The 12,538-nt window shown below is 40.2% G+C and overlaps 1 protein-coding gene across 2 annotated transcripts in view; it reads right to left on the bottom strand.

The window, feature by feature from the left end:
* The window catches only part of FANCC (FA complementation group C), a 1,120,322-nt gene that overhangs the window by 651,598 nt on the left and 456,186 nt on the right, over positions 1 to 12,538 (bottom strand). The window lies entirely within an intron of this gene.

The following is a 12,538-nucleotide window of genomic DNA, read 5'->3' as shown; positions in this document are numbered from 1 at the left end:
ATTATTATAACTATGAAAGTCACTTGATAGCTATAGAGACACAAAATCCCTTATATAAATCCTGGGACCTCACTATTTCAAATTATATGTCTTGCATATTTCTATGGTGAAAAGGCAATAAAGGTCTCTTAAAAACTGTCAGAATGAAGGGTTGCCACCCATCTGGGACTGACACGGATAGCTCGGGTTTTTGTGTGTCCGGGTTTCCTGCTTACTCAGGACTGGACATGTAAATGTCCGGTTTTAGCTGAATCCAAAATGTCAAAATATCATCTATTTCCTAATCAGTGAAAAGACCGACTGTTACAGATCATTTAGCTGGATGGGAACTAACTTGTGCCTTGAAATCCATGCATTTATAAGCAGAGCACAAAGCCTACTTGTAGTGACATCATAGGTCATTTGTCTGGATGGGATCTGCATTCTGAAAGGATTTGTTTTTCTTTGCAGAATAACCCTATGCCCTTTCCACTCCCACAATAAGTGTCCCTCCCACCCCAGAAAATAATAGTCTCTCCCTGTTTGCTCTGAAATTAATCTCCCTGTTTTCTACAGCTGGCTGGCACATGCCCAAAGGAACAGTTATCAAGCTGGAGGTAAAAGTCATTGACCTCCTGCCTACTCATTAAGCAAATAAAACTTATTTCCTCACTAGTGTTTAGAACATAGTTGCCAAAAGTCCTAAATCTCCCAAGACAATCCTGGGATTTCGCTTTTTGGCCCTGAACTTTATTGTCCCGGGAATTATCCTGGATACTCATCATGTGTGGCCTGCCCCACCTTTGATGTGCCTGTGCATAATCTCCTGCATGGCAGGAGAAGAAACCAGGGTGGCAGCTTAGCTTGTAAAGTTATGTACAGAGGACTGTTGATTTTTTATTACATAGCCTCCCTCCCTTCCTCCGTGTCAGACTGCAATGTTTGTTTTTGTTTTTTATTTAACTTAAAGGGACATTCAGGTGAGCATTTAAATGCACATAGCTAAATTACATATTTGAAAATAAACATATTTGATATATACACGTATTAACTTTACTAGAAGCATTTTTGCTTTCACTATTTTAGTGTTAGTATTTTTCGCTACAAGTGCATTTGAAGCATATTCTCAGTGCACCAGCATTTTAAATATTGAAGCTGCTCAGAGCATCAGAGGGGCTTGTACCATGTCAGCAATTAACAAATTGAGTCATAACCAGATGGTACAAGCACCTTAGGTTCTCTGAGCAAGTGCTTTGTTTAAAATGCTGGTGCACGGTGCATACTTAAATACACTTTTGCAACAGCTATAGCTTTTTTTAGAAGTATTTTTGCTAATACATGCATATTAAAGAAATGCATTCATATAGATTCCAATTTTGTCTGGAATGTCCCTTTAACTTTGGAGAAGAAGGAACTGCCAGGCAGCTGCAAATGTACAGCACCATGCCTCCCCCTCAGTCCCTCCTCCATATTGACTGCAAGGAAGTTCATTATCTTAAAGGAACAGTCTACTTAAAAATGTTTATTGTTTAAAAAATAAAATATAAATATATATATATGTATATACAGGTAGCCCTCAGTTTACGCCGGGGTTAGTTTCTAGAAGTAATGGTTGTAAATCGAAACCATTGTAAATTAAAACCCAGTTTATAATGTAAGTCAATGGGAAGTGAGGGAGATAGGTTCCAGGCCCCTCTCAAAATTCTCATAAGTAACACCTAATACATTATTTTTAAAGCTTTGAAATGAAGACTTTAAATGATAAACAGCATTATAAACCTAAAAATAACCACACAACACAATATATAATTAAACTAAGTTATATGAACAAAAACATTTGCTAAACAGCATTATAAACCTAATAAAATAATCACACAACACAGACTACTTGCATTTTTCTGCAAACAGTTCTTTCTATGCATTCCAATCTGGACTGATTTATAGACAGGAAGATCTTGTTCCTTTGAAATCTGCGCGATAGCTTAGGTATGGTTAAACTGATTAATTTCAGCTTGCTTGGCTTTGCTGCAACACAAGCGGACAGCTCCACCTACTGGCTATTTTAATAAAAGCACTGCTTCTCAATGCTTTTCAATAGCAGTCACATGACTAAAAAAAAAAAGTTCTGAAAATTCTGAAACGGTGTAAATTGAACGAGGGCCACCTGTATGTATATATATATGTATATATATAAAATTGCATTATTACCCATTCCCCAGTTTTGCATAACCAACACCGTGATATTAATATACTTATTACCTCTGTGGTTACCTTGTATCTAAGCCTCTGCAGTCTGCCTCCTTATCTCAGTGCTTTTGACAGACATGCATACATTCGGCTAGATTTAGAGTTTTGTCGGGAAAAAGCCGCGTAGCTAACGCTGCTTTTTTCCCAACGCACCCTTCCAACAACGCTAGTATTTAGAGTTGTCTGAGGGGCTGCGTTAGGCTCAAAAAAGGGTGCGTTGAGCCTAACTTAGCTCCACTTCAACCCTCAATACCAGCGCTGCTTACGGTAGCGGTAGGCTGGAAAAATGTGCTCGTGCACGATTTCCCCATAGGAAACAATGGGGCATTTTGGGTTGAAAAAAAACCTAACATCTGCAAAAAAGCAGCGTTCTGCTCCTAACGCAGCCCTATTGTTTCCTATGGGGAAACACTCTAAGTCTGCACCTAACACTCTAACATGTACTCCGAGTCTAAACACTCCTAACCTTACACTTATTAACCCCTAATCTGCCGCCCCCGCTATTGCTGACACTTGCATTATACTATTAACCCCTAATCTGCCACTCCGGACACTGCCGCAACCTACATTATAGCTATGAACCCCTAATCTACTGCCCCTAACACTGCCGACCCCTATATTATATTTATTAACCCCTAATCTGCCGCCCGCCCCCCAACGTCGCCGCTACCTTACCTACACTTATTAACTCCTAATCTGCCAACTGGACCTCGCTGCCACTATAATAAATTTATTAACCCCTAAACCGCCGCACTCCTGCCTCGCAAACACTAGAATAAATAGTATTAACCCCTAATCTGCCTTCCCTAACATCACCACCACCTACCTACAATTATTAACCCCTAATCTCCCGCCAGTCCGCACCGTCGCCACTACTATAATAAAGTTATTAACCCCTAAACCTAACTCTAACCCTAACCCTAACCCCCCCTAACATAAAACATAATTTATGTAAGAACTTACCTGATAAATTCATTTCTTTCATATTAGCAAGAGTCCATGAGCTAGTGACGTATGGGATATACATTCCTACCAGGAGGGGCAAAGTTTCCCAAACCTCAAAATGCCTATAAATACACCCCTCACCACACCCACAAATCAGTTTAACGAATAGCCAAGAAGTGGGGTGATAAGAAAAAAGTGCAAAAGCATAAAAAATAAGGAATTGGAATAATTGTGCTTTATACAAAAAAATCATAACCACCACAAAAAAGGGTGGGCCTCATGGACTCTTGCTAATATGAAAGAAATTAATTTATCAGGTAAGTTCTTACATAAATTATGTTTTCTTTCATGTAATTAGCAAGAGTCCATGAGCTAGTGACGTATGGGATAATGACTACCCAAGATGTGGATCTTCCACGCAAGAGTCACTAGAGAGGGAGGGATAAAATAAAGACATCCAATTCCGCTGAAAAATAATCCACACCCAAAATAAAGTTTAAATCTTATAATGAAGAAAACTGAAATTATAAGCAGAAGAATCAAACTGAAACAGCTGCCTGAAGTATTTTTTCTACAAAAAACTGCTTCAGAAGAAGAATACACATCAAAATGGTAGAATTTAGTAAAAGTATGCAAAGAAGACCAAGTTGCCGCTTTGCAAATCTGAACAATCAAAGCTTCATTCCTAAACGCCCAGGAAGTAGAAACTGACCTAGTAGAATGAGCTGTAATCCTTTGAGGCGGAGATTTACCCGACTCGACATAAGCATGATGAATTAAAGATTTCAACCAAGATGCCAAAGAAATGGCAGAGGCCTTCTGACCTTACCTAGAACCGGAAAAGATAACAAATAGACTAAAAGTCTTTCGGAAATTCTTAGTAGCTTCAACATAATATTTCAAAGCTCTAACAACATCCAAAGAATGCAAAGATCTCTCCTTAGAATTCTTAGGATTAGGACATAATGAAGGAACCACAATTTCTCTACTAATGTTGTTAGAATTCACAACCTTAGGTAAAAATTAAAAAGAAGTTCGCAACACCGCCTTATCCTGATGAAAAATCAGAAAAGGAGACTCACAAGAAAAGAGCAGATAATTCAGAAACTCTTCTAGCAGAAGAGATGGCCAAAAGAAACAAAACTTTCCAAGAAAGTAATTAAATGTCCAGTGAATGCATAGGTTCAAACGGAGGAGTTTGAAGAGCCCCCAGAACCAAATTCAAACTCCAAGGAGGAGAAAATTGACTTAATAACAGATTTTATACGAACCAAAGCTTGTATAAAACCATGAATATCAGGAAGAATAGCAATCCTTCTGTGAAAAAGAACAGAAAGAGCAGAGATTTGTCCTTTCAAGAAACTTGCAGACAAACCTTTATCCAAACCATCCTGAAGAAACTGTAAAATTCTCGGAATTCTAAAATAATGCCAGGAAAAAAGATGAGAAAGACACCAAGAAATGTAAGTCTTCCAGACTCGATAATATATCATCCTAGATACAGATCTACGAGCCTGTAACATAGTATTAATCACAGAGTCAGAGAAACCTCTTTGACTAAGAATCAAGCGTTCAATCTCCATACCTTTAAAGTTAAGGATTTGAGATCCTGATGGTAAAAAAGGACCTTATGACAGAAGGTCTGGTCTTAACGGAAGAGTCCACGGATGACAAGAAGCCATGCGGACAAGATCCGCATACCAAAACCTGTGAGGCCATGCTGGAGCCACCAGCAGAAAAAACGAGCATTCCTTCAGAATCTTGGAGAATACTCTTGGAAGAAGAACTAGAGGCGGAAAGATATAGGCAGGATGATACTTCCAAGGAAGTGACAATGCATCCACTGCTTCCGCCTGAGGATCCCTGGATCTGGACAGATACCTGGGAAGTTTCTTGTGTAGATGAGAAACCATCAGATCTATTTCTGGAAGTTCCCACATTTGAACAATCTGAAGAAACACCTCTGGGTGAAGAGACCACTCGCCCGGATGTAACGCTTGGCGACTGAAATAATCCGCTTCCCAATTGTCTATACCTGGGATATGAACCGCAGAGATTAGACAGGAGCTGGATTCCGCCCATACCAGTATTCGAGATACTTCTTTCATAGCCAGAGGACTGTGAGTCCCTCCTTGATGATTGATATATGCCACAGTTGTGACATTGTCTGTCTGAAAACAAATGAATGATTCTCTCTTTAGAAAAGGCCATGACTGAAGAGCTCTGAAAATTGCACGGAGTTCCAAAATATTGATTGGAAATCTCACCTCCTGAGATTTCCCAAACCCCTTGTGCTGTCAGAAACCCCCATACAGCTCCCCAACCTGTCAGACTTGCATCTGTTGAGATCACAGTCCAGGTTGGAAGAAAAAAAGAAGCCACCTGAACTAAACGATGGTGGTCTGTACCACGTCAGAGGGTGTCGAACAATCGGTTTTAAAGATATTAAATGAGATATCTTTGTATAATCCCGGCACCACGGGTTCAGCATACAGAGCTGAAGAAGTCGCATGTGAAAATGAGCAAAGGGGAACACGTCCAATGCAGCAGTCATAAGAACCTAGAATTTCCATGCATAAGGCTACCGAAGGGAATGATTGAGACTGAAGGTTTCGATAAGCTGAAACCAATTTCAGACGTCTCTAATCCAACAGAAACAGAGACATGGACACTGAATCTATCCGGAAATCTAAAAAAGGTTACTCTTGTCTGAGGAATCAACAAACTTTTTGGTTAATTGATCCTCCAACCATGTTCTTGAAGAAACAACACTCATAAAAAGCTGGAAAGGATCTTTCCATTGAAAATGAGCAAAGGAAATTGAATCCAATGCTGTTAAAACTTCTATGCATATATAGCAACTGAAGGAAATAATAGAGACTAAAGGTACCGACAGACGGAACCCAAATCAAATTGTCCCTTGTCTGATAGAGACAAAGATAGTGACATAAACCATCTGGAAACCTAAAAAAAGGTGACCCTTGCGTGAGGAATCAAGAGCTTTTGAAAAAAAGATCCTCTAACTATGTCCTGAAGAGCAAGTGAAATATATGAGATTCCGCATCCACAGGAAATAATCTGAATGAAGACAGAAAAATGAAGAATATGCATTTATTGTATCTAATGAAAACAAATAATGCTATCAATGACCATAAAAAAGGCAGAATAGTTTGAATAAAACTCCAAAACCCAGTTCCTAGAAAAAGAACTGGAAGAAATACCCCAGAAGATTCCAGGTCTGAGCAGCGCTTGAGCCATGCTTCAACAGTATCCAAAATATATAGGACAGAAACACACTGAAAGAAAGTGTTAGCCTTACTGGAATAAAATCAAAGAAATTTGGACAGAATAGAACCAAATAAATTTCAAAGAAGTCTTAACCTGCCCCTTACCAGCCAAGCTGGAATACGGCACGTACATCGTAATATTAGGGAGCTGATTTCGAACCCCAATTATAAACATGTTACTTGGGAAAGAACTCAGGAATTCGTTCCTTAATAAGAACAACCAAACTAATATAAGCTTAAAGTTTAGTCTTAGAACTCAATCTTGAAGCCCATAGTAACAGTTCAGAATTGAATCCAATTATAATTGATTATCTTAGAATAAAAGAAATATGGATTTTTTTTTATTATTTTTTTTTTTAAAATCACAAAATTATTCTTGCTAAAATAGCTAAAGACATAGATTAACCCTCATTTGCGAATATATTCAATAAAATGAAGACACAAATGAAATCATTAGCATGATAGTCCAGTTTAACCCCTTAATGACCACAGCACTTTTCCATTTTCTGTCCGTTTGGGACCAAGGCTATTTTTACATTTTTGCGGTGTTTGTGTTTAGCTGTAATTTTCCTCTTACTTATTTACTGTACCCACACATATTATATATCGTTGTTCTCGCCAATAAATGGACTTTCTAAAGATACCATTATTTTCATCATATCTTATAATTTACTATAAAAAAATTATAAAATATGAGGAAAAAAATGGAAAAAACACACTTTTTCTAACATTGATCCCCAAAATCTGTTACACATCTACAACCACCAAAAAACTCCCATGCTAAATAGTTTCTAAATTTTGTCCAGAGTTTAGAAAGACCCAATTTTTACATGTTCTTTGCTTTTTTTGCAAGTTATAGGGCAATAAATACATGTAGCACTTTGCTATTTCCAAACCACTTTTTTTCAAAATTAGCGCTAGTTACATTGGGACACTGATATCTTTCAGGAATCCCTGAATATCCCCTGACATGTATATATTTTTTTTTTAGAAGACATCCCAAAGTATTGATCTAGGCCCATTTTGGTATATTTCATGCCACCATTTCACCGCCAAATGCCATCAAATAAAAAAAATCGTTCACTTTTTCACAAATTTTTTCACAAACTTTAGGTTTCTCACTGAAATTATTTACAAACAACTTGTGCAATTATGGCATAAATGGTTGTAAATGCTTCTCTGGGATCCCCTTTGTTCAGAAATAGCAGACATATATGGCTTTGGCGTTGCTTTTTGGTAATTAGAAGGCCGCTAAATGCCACTGTGCACCACACGTGTATTATGCCCAGCAGTGAAGGGGTTAGTTAGGGAGCATGTAGGGAGCTTGTAGGGTTAATTTTAGCTTTAGTGTAGTGCAGTAGACAACCCCAAGTATTGATCTAGACACATTTTGGTATATTTCATGCCACCATTTCACCGCCAAATGCGATCAAATTGAAAAAAACGCTACATTTTTCACAATTTTATGTTTCTCACTGAAATTATTTACTAACAGCTTGTGCAATTATGGCACACATGGTTGTAAATGCTTCTCTAGGATCCCCTTTGTTCAGAAATAGCAGACATATATGACTTTGGCGTTGCTTTTTGGTAATTAGAAGGCCGCTAAATGCTGCTGCGCATCACACGTGTATTATGGCTAGCAGTGAAGGGGTTAATTAGGTAGCTTATAAGGAGCTTGCAGGGTTAATTTTAGCTTTAGTGTAGAGATCAGCCTCCCACCTGACACATCACACCCCCTGATCTCTCCCAAACAGCTGTCTTCCCTCCCCCACCCCACAATTGTCCCCGCCATCTTAAGTACTGGCAGAAAGTCTGCCAGTACTAAAATAAAAGTTTTTTTTTGTTTTGTTTAAAAAAATAAAATAATAATTCTGCTGTGTAGGACCCCCCCCCCCTTAGCCCCAACCTCCCTGATCCCCCCAAACAGCTCTCTACCCCCCTCCTCTGCCTTATTGTGCACCATATTGGGTACTGGCAGCTGTCTGCCAGTACCCAGTTTGAAATCAAAAGTTTATTTTAAGATTTTCTGTAGTGTAGCTTACCCCCCTTAACACCCAACCCCCCACCCTCTCCCAGATCATTAATATTTTTTATTCCCACCTTGTGCCTCTTCCACTTCAATTCTAACTTTTGGGCAGTTTGACACGTGCACACGCGCGCACGCTCCCGTGCACGTGCACACGCGCGCACACGCGATCCCGCCCCCCTCCTCTACTGATAGCCGCCCACTCGCCTCCCTGGACACGCTCCCACCCACCAACGATCATAGCTGATGCAGAGAGGGCCACAGAGTGGCTCTCTCTGCATCGGACTGCTTAAAAAAGTTATTGCAGGATGCCTCTATATCGAGGCATCGCTGCAATAACATGAAAGCAGCTGGAAGTGATCAGGATCGCTTCCACTGCTTTCAAAGACCAACGACGTGCAGGGTACGTCCTTGGTCGTTAGGGACATTTTTTTGGAGGACGTACCCTGCACGTCGTTGGTCATTAAGGGGTTAAAGGACCAGTCAAAACAGAGGACTTGCAAAATGCAAAACAACAAGACAAATGCAACAGCACCTAGTCTAGTAAATGTTGTCCCTTTAACAATGCTAAAATAAATCATAATCTGATACTTGATCTTAAAGTAAACAGAAAAAATGAAGCAATTGCAATATCACAGGACCAAGAAAAGTACCTGAAACTAAATAATTTTCCATAAATAAGATATAACTATATAAAGGAAAATAAATACTATTTTGCTATAACAACAATAGCATAATTAGTAGGAGTAGAGATAGCTCCAATAAATTGGAGAACCCTCCAAATTAAATTTAACTGCTGACAAAGAATATAGTTTAAAAATAAAAGAAAATTCTCAGCCTATTCCATTCCCTAGTATGGGGAATTGGAAGGAAAACCTCTGAAATCACAGAAGAATAAAAAGGCAGAAATAGTGTCAGCTAGTTTTAAAGAACTAGTTACCTTAATATCCAAAATAATCAACACCTCTTCAACAAAGAACAAATGTACTTTAATAATAAAAAAATTATATAAAAAAACATAATTTATGCTTACCTGATAAATTCCTTTCTTCTGTTGTGTGATCAGTCCACGGGTCATCATTACTTCTGGGATATTATCTGCTCCCCTACAGGAAGTGCAAGAGGATTCACCCAGCAGAGTTGCTATATAGCTCCTCCCCTCTACGTCACCTCCAGTCATTCGACCAAAGACCAACGAGAAAGGAGAAACCAAGGGTGTAGTGGTGACTGAATTATAATTTAAAAAATATGTACCTGCCTTAAAAAACAGGGCGGGCCGTGGACTGATCACACAACAGAAGAAAGGAATTTATCAGGTAAGCATAAATTATGTTTTCTTCTGTTATGTGTGATCAGTCCACGGGTCATCATTACTTCTGGGATACCAATACCAAAGCAAAAGTACACGGATGACGGGAGGGATAGGCAGGCTCATTATACAGAAGGAACCACTGCCTGAAGAACCTTTCTCCCAAAAATAGCCTCCGAAGAAGCAAAAGTGTCAAATTTGTAAAATTTGGAAAAAGTATGAAGCGAAGACCAAGTTGCAGCCTTGCAAATCTGTTCAACAGAGGCCTCATTCTTAAAGGCCCAAGTGGAAGCCACAGCTCTAGTGGAATGAGCTGTAATTCTTTCAGGAGGCTGCTGTCCAGCAGTCTCATAGGCTAAACGTATTATGCTACGAAGCCAAAAAGAGAGAGAGGTAGCAGAAGCTTTTTGACCTCTCCTCTGTCCAGAATAAACGACAAACAGGGAAGAAGTTTGGCGAAAATCTTTAGTTGCCTGCAAGTAGAACTTGAGGGCACGAACTACATCCAGATTGTGTAGAAGACGTTCCTTCTTTGAAGAAGGATTTGGACACAAGGATGGAACAACAATCTCTTGATTGATATTCCTGTTAGTGACTACCTTAGGTAAGAACCCAGGTTTAGTACGCAGAACTACCTTGTCTGAGTGAAAGATCAGATAAGGAGAATCACAATGTAGGGCTGATAACTCAGAGACTCTTCGAGCCGAGGAAATAGCCATTAAAAATAGAACTTTCCAAGATAACAATTTTATATCAATGGAATGAAGGGGTTCAAACGGAACACCCTGTAAAACGTTAAGAACTAAGTTTAAACTCCATGGCGGAGCAACAGTTTTAAACACAGGCTTGATCCTAGCTAAAGCCTGACAAAAGGCCTGGATGTCTGAATTTTCTGACAGACGCCTGTGTAACAAGATGGACAGAGCTGAGATCTGTCCCTTTAATGAGCTAGCCGATAAACCCTTTTCTAAACCTTCTTGTAGAAAAGACAATATTCTAGGAATCCTAACCTTACTCCAGGAGTAATCTTTGGATTCACACCAGTATAGGTATTTACGCCATATTTTATGGTAAATCTTTCTGGTAACAGGCTTCCTAGCCTGTATCAGGGTATCAATAACCGACTCAGAAAACCCACGTTTTGATAAAATCAAGCGTTCAATTTCCAAGCAGTCAGCTTCAGAGAAGTTAGACTTTGATGTTTGAATGGACCCTGAATCAGAAGGTCCTGTCTTAGAGGTAGAGACCAAGGCGGACAGGATGACATGTCCACTAGATCTGCATACCAAGTCCTGCGCGGCCATGCAGGCGCTATTAGAATCACTGATGCTCTCTCCTGTTTGATTTTGGCAATCAATCGAGGAAGCAGTGGGAAGGGTGGAAACACATAAGCCATCCTGAAGTTCCAAGGTGCTGTCAAAGCATCTATCAGAACCGCTCCCGGATCCCTGGATCTGGATCCGTAGCGAGGAAGTTTGGCGTTCTGGCGAGACGCCATGAGATCTATCTCTGGTTTGCCCCAACGTTGAAGTATTTGGGCAAAGACCTCCGGATGAAGTTCCCACTCCCCCGGATGAAGAGTCTGGCGACTCAAGAAATCCGCCTCCCAGTTCTCCACTCCCGGGATGTGGATTGCTGATAGGTGGCAAGAGTGAGACTCTGCCCAGCGAATTATCTTTGATACTTCTATCATTGCTAGGGAGCTTCTTGTCCCTCCTTGATGGTTGATGTAAGCTACAGTCGTGATGTTGTCCGACTGAAACCTGATGAACCCCCGAGTCTTTAACTGGGGCCAAGCTAGAAGGGCATTGAGAACTGCTCTCAATTCCAGAATGTTTATTGGCAGGAGACTTTCCTCCTGACTCCATTGTCCCTGAGCCTTCAGAGAATTCCAGACAGCGCCCCAACCTAGAAGGCTGGCGTCTGTTGTTACAATTGTCCAGTCCGGCCTGCTGAACGGCATCCCCCTGGACAGATGTGGCCGAGAAAGCCACCATAGAAGAGAGTTTCTGGTCTCTTGATCCAGATTCAGAGTGGGGGACAAATCTGAGTAATCCCCATTCCACTGACTCAGCATACACAATTGCAGCGGTCTGAGATGTAGGCGTGCAAAGGGAACTATGTCCATTGCTGCTACCATTAAGCCGATCACCTCCATGCATTGAGCTACTGACGGGAGTTGAATGGAATGAAGGACACGGCATGCATTTAGAAGCTTTGTTAATCTGTCTTCTGTCAGATAAATCCTCATTTCTACAGAATCTATAAGAGTCCCCAAGAATGGCACTCTTGTGAGGGGAAAGAGAGAACTCTTCTTTTCGTTCACCTTCCATCCATGCGACCTTAGAAATGCCAGAACTAACTCTGTATGAGACTTGGCAGTTTGAAAGCTTGAAGCTTGTATCAGAATGTCGTCTAGGTACGGAGCTACCGAAATTCCTCGCGGTCTTAGAACCGCCAGAAGGGCACCCAGAACCTTTGTAAAGATTCTTGGAGCCGTAGCCAATCCGAATGGAAGGGCTACAAACTGGTAATGCCTGTTTAAGAAGGCAAACCTTAGATACCGGTAATGATCTTTGTGAATCGGTATGTGAAGATAAGCATCCTTTAAATCCACTGTGGTCATGTACTGACCCTCTTGGATCATGGGTAAGATTCTCCGAATAGTTTCCATTTTGAACGATGGAACTCTTAGGAATTTGTTTAGGATCTTTAAATCCAAGATTGGCCTGAAAATTCCCT

This window comes from Bombina bombina, chromosome 2 (genome assembly GCF_027579735.1).
Source record: "Bombina bombina isolate aBomBom1 chromosome 2, aBomBom1.pri, whole genome shotgun sequence".
Taxonomy (NCBI): Eukaryota; Metazoa; Chordata; class Amphibia; order Anura; family Bombinatoridae; genus Bombina; species Bombina bombina.
The sequence above is the reverse complement of the archived record's forward strand: the minus strand, read 5'-3'. Positions and strand labels throughout refer to the sequence as shown.